At 41.4% G+C, this 15,236-nt stretch overlaps 1 protein-coding gene across 18 annotated transcripts in view; it reads right to left on the minus strand.

The window, feature by feature from the left end:
• baz2ba (bromodomain adjacent to zinc finger domain, 2Ba) overlaps positions 1 to 14,237 on the minus strand; it is a gene marked incomplete at its 3' end in the record, with an annotated part of 91,109 nt that extends 76,872 nt beyond the window's left edge. For 16 of the 18 annotated variants that reach the window (XM_079883413.1, XM_079883410.1, XM_079883408.1 and 13 more), the window contains exons 1-2: positions 13,824 to 14,237; positions 512 to 555 (exon numbers count right to left, since the gene is read on the minus strand). Of the gene's footprint in view, positions 1 to 511; positions 556 to 13,408; positions 13,469 to 13,823 lie in introns of those variants that run through there. The other 2 variants (XM_079883414.1, XM_079883417.1) reach the window with 2 other exon arrangements.
• Positions 14,238 to 15,236: the final 999 nt, after the last annotated feature.

Below are 15,236 nucleotides of genomic sequence, written 5' to 3' on the forward strand. Positions count from 1 at the left end.
CTAGCATCACCGCTAACACCGCGACCAGCATCCGTGCTACCAATTAGCCTGAGCCCACACAGGGAGAGAGAGAAACCGGCTGATTTGTTTGTTCCAAAGCACAAACTGTCTTCACCGCAGCGGTTCGTTCAAGAGACTCGGCTGTGAAAATGAACTGCCAAATTAAAGATCTTTACAAATACAAAAAAAGCAAAACACAAAGCACGCTTAAGAAATGTCAACCTAACAATTGCCTTTGGAGAGCTTTGTTTCAGCTAATTGGGAGGGAGAAGGGTGAAAAGAGAAGCTCACATCCTAAGAACGAAATTAAATTAGGTTTAAATCAGCTGAATCTGTGTTCAACCTTTTCGGTAACAGCGTCCAATTACCCAACACAAACACAAAGGTGCATAACCGTGACAAATGACTTCAAAACTGGTCTTGCAACAAATGCAAAGTCACAGAATGAAGGTTTAAAAAAAAGAAAAAGTGATGACAACTGGCTATTAAGCATTATAGTATGAATACTCACTGAGTGGGAGTGTCCTCAGCTGTGTGACATCACTGCTTGTCCACCTGTAGCAGACCAGAGAGAAAAAAGAGAGAGAGAGAAGTGTTTTAATGGCACATTTGGTCACTAAACAGAAACAAAACTGAGATAAACTGCCCTAAATAAGACTTAATAAGCAGCTTGGCCCCAAGGGGAAAAGTCTACGGCAACAGGTTTCAGTTTTGTGGCTGGAGAAATACAGACTGTTTACACCCAACCTGTGGCTGCCAATGGTTTTAACTAAGAAAAACGCATGCAAACGTACACAAAGACACTGACAACCACTTTTCACAAGCCCACACACGCAAAGCAAAAACACATGAATGTGTGAATGCTCATACACGCTCCTGGTTCCGTCTTTTTCCTGCTAAACCTGTTGGAATTACAGCAAGGCTTTAAAAACCCAGGGTGTGTGGGACAATTTTCCGAGCACACACACTGTGCAGAAAACCAGCCTGCTCCAGTTTTCTCACAGCATTTGTGTGCATTTCTCTCTGTTTGTGTGTGCGCGCTTAAGAATTATCAGGAACATCACAGCACCGAGACACAAAGGTGAAACAGACACACAAATCAGATTCGGTTACCAATCTCCTCAATCTGCACACAGATAACAAGTTGCAAATACACACGCTGCTCAGAAACAAACGCCGCATGCACAAGGAGAAAAAAAAAAAAAGCTAAAACAAATTACTACCACAAACGAACAGCAGACACACTCAGCAGAGTAATCTGTGCCCAGATGGAAATGTTTTAAAGAACTAAAAAGAGGAACTAACTGCCCGGCCAGAGTTAGAAGTCTGGAAGAGTTTACCACTGTTTGCTACACACTGAACCAGGCTGTGACTGACAGCATCCACGCGTCAATCAAAATCCGACTCATCCGTCCACGGTGGAGGCGCTCCATCACCGCAGTGACCAAGGACACGTGCGCCGTTAGAGCTGATGTCACGGGGGGGGGGGGGGGGGGGGGGAGTTCAGTCGTAATGACAGCTCAAAGAGACGAAGACTGAGATAATGGCGAGCACACTGGTGGGGTTGATCATTTTCTAGATGATGCGTACAGCCTGATCATTATAACAAAAACACGGCGCTACAGCAAACAAAGGCCGGAATGTGTGTGTAGTGGCGCGCTCTACGAGTGCTGAGCTCTCCCCAAACATCTTCATCCATCCTGAGGACCAGCTAATCAAAAACGTCTTGACGCTACCTTTTTTTTTTTTTATTGACTTGCCTAGGGGGAGGAATTTAGATGAAATGATAACGCACCCCCTTCGGATAGACTAGAAACTGTGCGCAGCTGTGAGGATGGTGTGCGAGGAGAAAAGACGGGAGGGAGTTTTTTTTTTTTTTTTCTTTCTTCTCCAGGTTGATACTTCCTGACGGAGGAGCCGGTCCTTTAGGGAGCACCTTGCCACGACTGCAGACGTTTAGCTCCAACCCTTCAGAGAAACACAGGCAAGTCCCGACAATCTATCTCCCGTGGAATCGTCTCACCCGTCCAGTTTCAGGAAACTGATCCCTAAATAGAAGTGATTCATCTTTTTTCATACAATATGAGCACACACAGCACAAAGAGACTTCTCTTTCCTTTTCTCTTGCTTTCTCATCTCTTTCTTGCTCTCTCCCTCTCTTTGCTCTGTATGATTCAGTGTGGCTGCAGGGCAGAGTCTTTTATTGCTGTATTATGCCCAGCTGAAAGCTGACAAAATGGAATCTGTGTGTGAGTTCTGTGACTGGGAAAAAACAGCCTTGGACCAGATCTCTTTCTCTCTTGTTGATAATCTTATTCTTTCATCATTAGGAATGTGGATTCTCCAGGAGACAGTATCGAGTGAAGAATGGAAGAGAAAAAAAGATGAATACAGACGAAAAAGACATGGCCATCCAGAGGGCGAAAAATCCTAATACCTGGAAACACTTCCTCAAAAATGGCCACTAGACAATTAGCTCCATCTGAGAGAGAGGAGGGGGTGGGCTATAACTTAAACTGCCCACACTGGAGGTCATCACTCACACGCTAATGGAAGAACCGTGCTACACACACACACACATAGAGTCGCTCTCTCTCTCACACACACACAAGGACACCGCAATCGTCTTTGAACAGATTGCTAAACACTACAGTAATTTTGCTATACATTTGTGGTAAAAGTTCATCTGTACAGAACACAGCAACTCGTGACAATAAGGCCAAATTAATATTCAACCCATTTCCTATCCTCGCTTTCCTTCACCTTTGAAGTCTGGTGGAAATGAAGACCAGATGGAAGCAAAAGGAAGAACAAGAGTGAGCAAAAGAGAGAAAAAACACTCATGTGTCTCCACATGGAATGGAGCGCTTTTTAAACAAAGGTACAACATGTGGGAAAGTTTCTGAAGCTCTGCATCGCCAGACACGGCAGGAACAGAAAACATGTTTCAGGCACTCCAAGATACGAAAACAAACAAACTAATGGGAAAATGAGGCTTTACTTTAGGTTAGCCTATAAGTGAAATGCTGTAAAATGCGTGCAAAATGCCAAGCCTTACAAGAGCTTTTGAGAGTATTCACTTTAAAGGTTTATTCACTAGTCAGTCAAAGGAATCTCATGATGGTGCATGTCGTGTTTCGAAATGTTCCTCGTTAGTTGAGATGCCTCATGCACACACATTTAATGGTCTTTATGACGATATGACAAAGTCATTACTGCAGTATGTTAAAGTAACTATAGTTACATAACACAATTTGTCTCTCAAGTTTACATAAGTTTACATACATTTTCTCTTAAGTTTACTTAAATATTAAAGGTGTTTAAAATAAAAAATATAGCCTACAAAAAGAGGAGATAGATAGATACAATCATAAAAATATTTTAATACTGAATTTACAGAAATTATATCTGGTCATCTTTTGTGATAGTTGCATCCCAAATATAGTCAGGCCCTCAATTGTCCACCTGAGTGGCAAAGCAGGATCACAGCATAGCCAATTTGGGAGAGAACTCAAATATGCAAAGCATGAAGAGAAACCAAATAACGTATAGAACTTAACTTATAGAACCTAGAAGACTAAAGCCGGGCTCAGACTACAGGAGTTTTTAAATCTTAACTGACTGTGACCCTGGACGCGATTTTTTTCTCAGAATGTCGGGAGGGGTAAATCGGGCATTAATCAGCCTGAAACTCCTGTAGTCTGAGTCCGGCTTTATATACAACTATTAAAAGGTTACGTACTAGGGGTGTAATGGTTCTCGGTAAAACAAAAAGCCTAAAAAAGACAGCATATGTTTCTGTCGATCGATTGGCATTCTGGCTTCCCCTAAGCCTTGTTCAATGCAAGTGCTGTATGCTCTAACATGCAGTCATTTACGCCGTTGTCACGTTGATAACGCGCGAGTGCAGGTGAGATCTGAACATCACAAGTTGCTATCAGTGTTTAAACTAAACTCATTTAAGCCTTGTCAATTTAAACATTCAAGAGCAAGAAGATGCGAATTAGTACTCACGCGCGTGCTGTGAGAAAATTTGTGTGCGCGCTCATCCGAAGCACGCACACGGAAAGCCACATCTCAGACAGTGTGCAAATATTGAGTTCTCTTTCAAGTCTTGCACTTGAACAGGTAAATTCACACGAAAATGATGTCAACATGCCCGTCTTGGCAAGTATTCTAGCAAAGTTATGTCTTAAGTGATTGTAAACAGTCGAGAAAGACAACGCATGTGTACAGAATCAGTGTACTGGATCCGTGCACAACAAGTCCTGCTGTCTGTGTTTTTTAATCAAACAACAGAAGACAAGGAAATCACTCACTGCTCTTGACTGAATAGCTTTTGTAAATTTAATAATGATTAATCTTTATTTCTATACATGCAGTGAAGATTTGTGCAATATTGTTTTACAATTGATTTTTTGTGCATCTTTGCACAAATCTTTGCACTATTGTATTTATTTGTGCTGTTGCTTGTACTTTGATTATTTGTTCATATTTTCTTTTTATTTGACTTTTTTCCCCTAAACATAGCACATACAGACCCCTACTGAAACCCTTAAACCGTGACCCTTAAACCGTAATAAAAACCGAACCGTGAGTAATATGAACCATTACACCCTTATTATTACATTCAGTCATTGATGCTTGTGGAGGCAACATATGGCACTATGAATTAAGGCAAACATTTGTGTAAATTCAGTTATTATTTTGTCTAGTGGAATCTATCTGGGAAATGCATTTTTATTATCTCTCTTATATTTTTTAGAGATAAATATCTTGAAAATAATAAGTACAGTACAGAACACTAAACAGCATAATACTAAATCTAACCTGTTACATTTTGATAAACGACAAAGAGACAGTGAGACTCTGTAATCTTAACAGTGTCTAAATATCATTGTAATAAACTCTTTAAGGCCACTTTGTATCAAGCATAGTATATACTAATACTGGCATAATACCACCAATTAAAAAAACAAAGATAACAGTCATACATGTGACCATATTATTTGAACAACATGTACCCTAATTGAGGGTCCTGAACAATAACACTGGCAGTCAAAAGTAGCCGATCACAGATTAAACGCTGTCCGAGAATTAAGTTAAGCGCCAAAGCAGCAGAATACCATGTAATCAAACAGGCCTTGAGATTTCTCTGCGTGAAGGTCAATCCCGCTGCCTATGCAGCTGTCACGCCTTCCCCTCAAACACACGCACACATATGAAGAAACACACTGACACACACAAACCAACCAGATAGTCATCTATCATCGCTAAGCTCAACACACCCAACATGAAAGCTCTCGCCAGCAACCTGACATCAATCCGGTGAAGAAGTAGCAGTGACAAAAACGCCTGCCTTTTTTAACGAATATAAAATATGTTTCCAACAAATATTACAACATATTAGGAACAATAGCAAGATTCAACTTGGTCTGAAGCAGTATGCCGAGAAAGGTGATCAGTGTTGTTGATAGCAGGCTGGCTCAAGGCAATACAGTATAGAAGCCCACTATGGTAAATCTTCCGCCATCCTCATGATAACTCAAAGCTCAGTGACATTCTTTCTTCTGTGGAACATAAAATATATTCTTATGGTTTTTGTCATGGATTAGAATGCAAAGTTTAACTATCATAGAGTAAATGTTTATCATTTACACATGGTTTTAAGTCTTGTCAGTTTAATCATTTAAGCGAGTTTAAAGCATTCAAGCACAAGACGATGCAAAAAAGAACTAAATTCGGAACTTGTTGTGCACTTGATTTCTGTGTGCGCACAGACAGCACGCAAACACTGAATTCAGATCACTTTTCCCTCTTTTTGTGCTTGAATGGACAAATACATGTCAAAATGTCTGTCTTGGTGAGTATCCTTAAAGTAAAAAATTGCTTAGCCTATGTCTTAAGTGAATGTAAACAGCATATTATTATATTGGATCCGTGCATTAGGACTTAAAGTGACAGCAGCCTAATATAACTGCTGTCATCTATGTCAATAATGTTTATCAAACAACAAAAGAGAAAGAGAAAATCACTTTTGTAGCATTAACAAAGATTCATCATATTTCATTTTTACCCTATCATTGTTACCTGAAAAACATAAAGCACTGTTTGCTTCATTTGTATCTTTGTTCTATTGAAATTTAACTATGCTTGTAATTTGTTTATTATTTTCTATGCAGATGCACTCGCCTACAAAATCACCCCAATCATTCTAGAGAATGATTAATTTGTTCCAAATAGAGCCATTCAAGTCGTGATATATCACAGAAAAACGAAATATCACAATGTCAGTTTTTTCCAATATTGTGCAGCCCTATAATATTGAGGTGTTTGGATGTTTAGACAAATGGCAAGTTGAGCATGTGGAGGTCTGTTGGGTGTGTAGTGTTGGTTATGGTGGTGTTGGGATGTTCAGTTAAGTAGCGTGTTCAGCTATTGTGTTGGGTTGTGTGGCGGCATGTTAAGCCAACACAACAGGGTTGTTGTTTGCTGGGTCATGGTGCTTTGCTAATTGTGTAGTGTTGGCTTGTGGTGGTTTTTTGAGAATGGCTTTAGGATGTTCACTCAAGCAGTGTGTTGAGCAGTTGCGGTGGGTCATCGGGTATGGTGTTGAGCTGTTGTGTTACACGATGGTGGGGGTTTGAGCTGTATTGTTGAAGTGTTTGGATGTTCAGTCAAGTGTCATGTTGGTCTTGTGTTGAGTCACCTGTTGGTGGGTTGGGCTAAGGTGCTGGGTCATGCAGTGGTCTATTGGGTGTGCAGTGTTGGGTTATGGCGGTGTGTTGAACTTTGTGTTGCTAATGCTATGTTCAGTCAAGTGCCATATTGAGGTGTTGTGTTGGATCATCTGGTGGCAGGTTGGGCTGTAATGTTGAGCAATGGTTGTGTGTTAAGCTGTAGCATTAAGTTTGTGTGCTGTTTTGTCTATTGAGTGGTCTATTTTGCATCATCTGGTAGCATGTTTAGCTGTAGTGTTGTGTTGAGCTAAAGTTTTGGTTCGTGTGGTGGTTTGTAAAGTGTAGTGTTGGGTTATGGTGGTGCACTGATGTTCAGTCAAGTGGCATTTTGAAGTGATGTGTTGGACCTGTAATATTGGGTTAAGGTGTGTTGAGCTGTAGTATTAAATTGTGAGGTGGTTTGTTGAGATATGTTATTCGAATGTTCAGTGGCGTGTTGAGCTGGTCTGTTGGGGTTTAGTGGTGTTTTGAGCAGTTGTATTGGGTTGTGTGTTGGGCTTTAACTTGGAAGTCAAGGTGATGGCTGAATAAGATGACTGAAGGAAGTGGAGATGAGCTCTAGACTGAATGCATTGTTTTCATGAAAGATGCTGTTGCTCCTGCTGCACGCTTAAATTAGCTGGCAGTGTTTGGATTACACCAGGGAGCTCTCACACAGGATTTATTCTAGCCTGCAGGAGCAAAGGATATTTCCATCTCTACACACACACACACACACACACACAGATGCACAGTCACCCGTATGCGTGTAGCCTACACACACACACACTAAGACACACTCAGATAAAACCCTAAGAGCACAAAACAAGGCTTTTGGTTACGAAGGTGCTCACACACAGAGCGTGGTCAAATAAGGATGCACTGCTCACTCTACCATTCATTTAATCCTTCGCCCTAGAATGTGTCCATATGATCCTCTGCCATCAGAACACACACAGGCTACAGATATACTTCCACGCAATAATACACACTAACACTTGAAGGACTCAACAAGAGGCTCTTCATGGCCTCCGGATCTGGCTTCTTCTAGTGCTATTGCCAAGTTTACAGACTGCTCATATTACAGACGGGTTTCACAGCTTTCTATCCATCTAACAGAGATAAGAGTGATAGAAACTGAGAGAAAGAGAGAGCCAATGCAGTGTCTTTCCTCTCATTTTGCATGTCATGTGAAATAACCACACCGCAGTCTGTTTCACTGAAAAATCTGATGACACAAACACTCTTTCGCTACCTAAACAACCTGCAGTCCTTAACCTTATCTCTTTACATGATTACATTATTTAAACAAAGATTCGCCGTCCGTTCCAACCTTAAACAAAGCAGCCTCAGCCTAATTTCTAATGACTGAGACAGACGCCCCCCCTCAAAACACACACGCACACACATTTGTTGCGGGTCGATGAGCATGAGGCCTGCTGAAGCGCCTAATCCCACGTCTGTAGACTCCAGGAACACACCACGATGCACCTTCAAGCGAACGCAGATTAGAACCCTTAATCCAGCTCTCTCAATCTGGAGATCTTTTTATAAAACCTCGCAGCTAATCCAACAGAGGTTTGTTTACCGTTCAAGACCTAGTTTAACCCAGGCTACATTATTTTACTAAAAAAAAAATAGGCTACCTTTACTTGGTGTGTCATGTCAGGGTTAAATAGCTGGTATCACCCACTAAACTGCTCCATTAACCATAATTCTGCAAAGAAATGTTGTAAGAGATAAAAAAAAAAAAGTCTTACATAAAATGTGAGAGCAAGCAACTTAACACAAAACAAAAAGGGCTTCGGTTTCCAAAGTACATTACGCTGTCAGCTGAAACGATTCTATTTTCAAACCTTTTTCTGTCTCTGGCTCCATCTCATCCCTGTCATTTCGTGGGCCTTTCTGCGCAAATTAAAAATTTAGAAATTCTTGCTGTGCCGAGGTGCTCTTTGCCAGCGCAGCTAAAATGAAAAGGCTTTGTGGTGGCAGTGACCAGATTTTAAATGCAGCGAGATCAATAAATAAGAGGGGGCTGCTTGAGCACAATCTCTGAATGTCTTTGAGTGTGTATGTGCGTGAGGGTCAAATACTGCATGTCCTGCAGTCAGCTGTCACAGTGCAGCAGTAGATTCTCTCCCATCCCACAGCTCTCGCCAAATCCCACCAAGCCTCCCTTTTGCCCTCTCCCACAAGAGGAGCATCATTGCTGCCATTCCTGAAATCTTGGCTATTTCTACTCTGGATGCAAATATAGCGATAAGCACTAGAACAAATAGGCCAAACTACTGGCATTTCAAACACGGGCTCCATTATCTCAGCAGGGGGACTGGAGCGCCGCAGTGGCAACCCACGGCACAGGCGACATGACAGTCTCCTGGAGGGCAAACAACACCGGAGACACAAGCAGCGCGGGGTGGAAAAAACAGCCCTCATCTCTCCAGAATACTCCTCTGCCCGGAATCACTAATGCACTCAAACCCTCATTGAGGAGCTGAGAGAGATAGAAAGAAAGAGAGAGGGGGGTAGATGGAAAGCAGAACAACAGGCGTACAGAAAGGTTTCAGAATGACGACCTTCAGGTGTCAAGCATGAGATCGGCTTCGATGATTAACAGCAGAACATGGAGACGCTGGTGGAAAGATACACACACGTATTCTGAGCGTGCACTTCCCGAAGCTTAATTCCTTACTATGAAGTTACAGCAAAGGAGATTTTTCTTTCTCTAGTCTCGATACGAAGCCTTTCTTGAGGGAAAAATCAACCCTTTCACCTTGTCTGTGAAAAACAAGCGCTCAGACAGCCCAACAAAAATAACCTTGAGTTTCATCAGGGATATTCTCACATTGAATGATAAACAGAGGCCCGAGGGACACTGAACCAAAAAGCAGCTAATTGCCTGCCTCTGAAATTCGGCCCCTGTGTCCTCTCTGTGTTTATCTGAAAACAGAGTCAGTTTGGTGTGACCCGCTTCAGCTGCTGGTAGAAAAGCTCATTCATTTAACTGTCCGCAGAAATGCGAATCTCCGGCTCGTTACCACGGACTGGCAGGCTAAAGGTAAAGAAGATCATGTTTGCGACACAATTATCGAGTCTGCTGCGACCGACTTGCGCTTCTGCTGACACACACAGTTGTCTGCCGAACGCTAATGTTCGCGCTAAACTGCAACCCACATAACCTGCTATTATCTAAGAGCCAACTGTTGAGAGGAAATTCTACAATCAAAGCTGTTTGCTAACGACAAAATAAATCATTAGCCAAGTAAGGCAAGATAGAGATGCACATATCCATGATACTGTTTAGCGTCATGCCAACTGTTGTCTCACCAAGCAGCGCGGGGAAGAATATCTGTCAGTATTTACAAGGTGATTTGCCAAGTCGTTATGAGTGCAAGGACGCAACCTGCTCTGAAAACAAATTCAACGCTGACCTTCCGGCATCGAGTGTATTCAGGGCTGATTCATTTGGCAGTTACTGGCCACACACACGGCACACCACAGCTTGTATAATCAAGCCTGTGCTTGAGTTTGAGCTCTTTAAATGACAGGTGTTATGATCAGGTGAGAACTTCTCGCTGCCTTGGACTTTTATGGGACGGTTAAATCAACTAACAATCGAGACCGAGCTTTCCAAAGTTCATTCAAATCAATTTCACCATTAACACAGCAATGATTGATGCGGGATTAAAAAAAAAAAATAATCAATGGGTTCCACTGAAGATGCTGCAAATAATTTGTCTGCATCCAGATTGATGCTGGGGGATGTTTTTACTTCTGCTTTTGTTCATCTTACTTCTTATTTTGATTGAACACTGGTCTACCTTGCCCTGATTTTTGTGCCAATGCGAGAACCTATTTTTAGTCCACCACAGACTAAACTTTATTTAAAATAATATATATATTTATAAATATACAAAAAATTATATATATATATATATATATATATATATATATATAGAGAGAGAGAGAGAGAGAGAGAGAGAGAGAGAGAGAGAGAGAGAGAGAGAGAGAGAGAGAGAGAGAGAGTTATTTAAATAATTGCAAATGTTGTTTATCATAGCATAGTTATTTAAATAATTAATTGTGTTCTACATTGTGAGTAATTACAGAAAGAAAGAAAAAAAGTTTCAAAAAACATTAATTTACCAAACAGAAACCAGGCTTGAATAATTCTCTGAAAGGTTATAAAGTAAGTTGTTAAAGTGAAAAGCACAATGTTATACACTGCAGTTGACTATAATATCATCTAATCCAATAAGATGTAGAATGAAACCCCGTAGAGCCATTTCGACTATGAGACGCGCCAGGGCTGTGCGCGTTAACTGCTCTCCAGTCATTCATATGTATCAGCATGAGTGAATTTCCAATAAATTCAAATCATCTTTAAATGAACCGCACTGATCAGTGCCCGGTTTCGGAAGTGTGATTATAAACTCAAACCCTATGCATTTGGGATTGTCTGCGCTAAACTTGTACTGGATTCGACAGATTCTGCACCCGAGACCCATTTCCTACAGCCCACATTTCTCATAATCAGCTCATTACACTACAAACATTTGTTGTTGTGTGAACAACAAAGACATGCAAACAGAGCTTAAACAAGATCCGTCTAAAGATCGCAAATTAATTCCTAGATATGAACATCTTCTCACAGGCCTAACCCATATCCTGTCGGGAAAACAACAAACATCCTGGGCAGAAACGTGTGGCTGACACTCTAACCCTGAGCAAAGTTCATTTTTTTCCTCTTCGCAGCCACAGACATCTAGGGGTCTGGGTGTGCTTGAGAGAGCACAGTGTGAGATCCCTTCAAACCTCAACAGCACAAACAGGCCCTGACAGATTTGCTCTCCCTAATTCGTGGTAAGAAAAACAGCACAAGTATAAAAGAGATATTCTATGTGCTCTGAATAAGCACAAACACACTCGCAACGAAAGAAAAAAAAAAGCATCCAACAATAGTCATTTCTAATGGAAGAAGAGAGTGGGTGAGACTGTTCCGTTTCAATTCACTGATACCGCTAATGGCTTCTTAGCGGTTCCATGAAATCAAGCAGCTGTCAAGGCGATGCATCAGGAACAGGGAGGAAGAGGCGGCATTCCCACAAGAGAAAAGCATCACGTCAGGATGTTTGGCTAAACATCTGCTCCCCTGCTCTCATGGCTTTAGCAGCAGCACATACTCAGACAAAGAGATGGGAGGTGGAAACACTGACTTCTCCATTTGAGGCATTCTGTAAAAACAACAGCCTGCTCCATGCATAATGACTAGGGCACTGGGCTAGATGAGACAGAGCCCTACTGATACAAAACAGACAGTCCAGCCATTTAACCAGCTTATGGCGAGCCTGAGGGTTTTGCATTGCTGATCGCTAATTGTAAAAAGTTCATGACATGCATAACAGAAACTTTTAAATATGTAGGCTAACACTTTCTTTTTGAAGCTGAAGTGGACTGTTCATTCACAAACCACAACTAATTAATTGAGGTAAAACTAGCATTACTTCTTACACATTAGGAGGTCAACTGTAAAGTAAATCTCTGTGTGTGTGGAGGCTATAGTGCACAAATAAAACATAGCATATAGGCTAGGCTGTATACAAAAGTAGCTACATGTGCATAAGACAGGCACAAGAACATAAGTCTTCTAAATGAGGAAATGATTGTACAGTGAGACCATAATTATTAACCTCGTGAGCTATAAATTCATGTGACGAACTCAAATAGGTCTGATTTCCTAATTCAGAAAGGATCAAAATACGATTCAGGTCATTCGAGGAAAAATCTCTGAAATGAATGTGAAACCTCAGTTTACTGATTCATCCTTTACAACAGTAAGTATAGGCTAACAAAATCCCCCCATGGAAATTCTGAAATTTCTAAACTGTGAGGGTTCATTGTAAAATATCTCAATTTGAAACAAAGAAAAGACAATAAACAGTTCACCTCACTAAATGACATCATTACATGCTGATGTCATTCATTCCACCTGTAAACACCGAATCGTTAAACATCGCGTATAATTCTCAAGACCACATCAAATGTTTGTTTTTATTCACCCAGAGTCATCCCAACACCAAACCTACCCTCAAAACAGAGTTTTACAGCAATGTCAAGCGAGATAACAAATTCGACGCCTTCTGTGCAAAACATCACATTTTACTTAAACTTCACATGACGTCACCGCTACCACATAAGACATTTCTAAACTTTCTGCCTGTAACGACATGTGCAGGTCGAGTCCTAAGATTACACAGATCCGCCAGTTAAAATTAACCAAGATGGCGTGAGGCTTGTTGTTTAGAGGGCAGAAAAAATGGAGGATATTGTAATATACACAAAGGGATAAATTTCAACAACTCGGCCAGGCGGCAGCTGCTGCTCTTTAAGGAAGCAACAAAGATAAGAGCAACGCGAAGCTCCAACTCAACACCAGCGACCCACTCCGACTAAGCAGGCGATTTTCTCGTCGAAAACACACAACTATGTGCTTTTAACGATTTATATCAAAAGGAATTGTAAAGTAAATGCTTTATAGTGTTGTTTAAATGAAGAGCTGTTAGCTTTTGCCATCATCTGAGAGACGGACATTAAACAGACCAAAGGTAGCTTCAGCTCCTCCAAGTGACTCTCCCGCATCGCCCTTTTCAAATAAGCCCTCTAAAATCAAATATTGCATTTTTACGTACCCAAATGAACGACGGGGAAGCGTTTGCTCCTTTGAAACATGTTTGGATACATTCAGGAGTGCTTACAAATAGTTTACATTTAAAAAAACGTAACAGTTAAAGCGCACGCGAGGGGGCACAAAGGCAGATTCCTATTATGAAGTCACAACCCCCGCGCGCAACATTGTGTCCACTCGTAAAGTTTTGCTATATTTGCAGTCGTATCGGAATATTTCTCTCGATCGGCTCTTCTCGACAACGCCGTTGAAACGGTTTCGACAAGTTTGGAGCTTTTTACGCTGAAGGGACGCGCGTAGCCAGCCTAAAGAAACTATCGAGTTAGCAACCCTCGCTAAGAAATCAAGCCAGCCAGCGACACAACATTGATTCTCCAATGAAATAACTGATCCAGCTCTCAATAAATTCAAAAACTTACCCTTACTTTTGACACTTCGTGTAATTCCGTCTCGATCGGGTTCGAAGTATCACTTCAGGTAACGTTGCTCTTTGTTTTCCTTTTTCGATTTGCTTTTGGAAGAGGCCAGTGTAGCAGGAGATGATGAAGAAGGGAATTGGGCAGTAATTGAGTCTCGGTGTGTGTGAGTGAGTGAGTGACTGCGTGTGTGAGTGTGTTTGTGTGTGTGTGTTAGTTACGAACAGCAGATTGAAGGAGAGTCCTTTCAAGGTTTATTCTGCCTCACTTCAAGGAATCAAAGTGACGTCAGCGGACAATAATTAAACGATAAAACTTTTATTCGCTGCGAATAGGCAAAAGTATGTAAGTGTCCGAAATAAGCACGCTGCGCGCTGTATTTTCAGCATCGTTACTAATTCTAAAACATCTGTCAATGACATAGATCCGAAAACGCTGTAAGGCTGTTTTTTTTTTTTATGCTAAAGGTTGTCATGCTTTTTTTTTGTTGTTTGTTTGTTTTTGAAGACGATTTCAGAAGTGTTATCTGTTCATAGTAATTATTGATATTATGAATTGACAATATTTACATAATGGCTGAGCATTTGCGTGGTCGTGGTGGTGGTGGGGGGGGGATGTCATTTGTAATCAAGTTAAATCATCATTTATCAAAATTGGCACATAGTGTGTAAAAGTTCAAAGCAGCACATGTTAATGAGAATGTGCTTTCAAATGAATTTGAAGACATTATGAGTACAATAGCAGTGGAAATCTGATAATATGGTGTCCAGTGAAATGGAAATTTAATTCTAAGATTGGTTACTTGTCATTCAAAAGCTGTCAGATAAACCGCAAGACAGCGACGCATGATCAAACTTGATTGCATTTGTCTCCAGTTACCTCAATAGCTAAATTCAGGGATTATGGATTAACCTAGCTAATCTGACCCTATTTCCCCTCAAATCATCAGGGGAGTGAGACAAGGTGATAACGTTCCGATTTGACAACAGAATTTCCGTAATCCAAAAGATAGTGGCATCGTGTGAGCTGATGTCGTCTCGCATTGAAAGGAGGGGGAAAAAAAGAGGATCTGCCCCCGTGACGCTCAGGAGGAACAGAAAATAAAAGGCAGAATAATTGGAACTGTTACTTTTAGGATGACGCTCATTGATCTCTCATTTGAATTGCACTTGCGGGCAAAGCGAGAGGCGTCAGAATGGCCCTTTGCAGCGGGAGCCGAGCTGGGCACCACGAGGCAGACAGCCATCTGTGCCTAATTGTGTGCTTTTTCTCCCTGCCGCTGCACTCACAATCAGCAACAGGCTGAGGGGGGCCCTCTGACCTAGACTGGGACGGGGGGGGGGGGGGGTGGCATGGGGTGAGGGATGAAGGGGGTGTGGAGATTATTTCATTGAGCAAGAAAACAACAACAGGGGG

The sequence above is a fragment of the Squalius cephalus genome (assembly GCF_949319135.1).
Source record: "Squalius cephalus genome assembly, chromosome: 10".
In the NCBI taxonomy this organism is placed as follows: Eukaryota; Metazoa; Chordata; class Actinopteri; order Cypriniformes; family Leuciscidae; genus Squalius; species Squalius cephalus.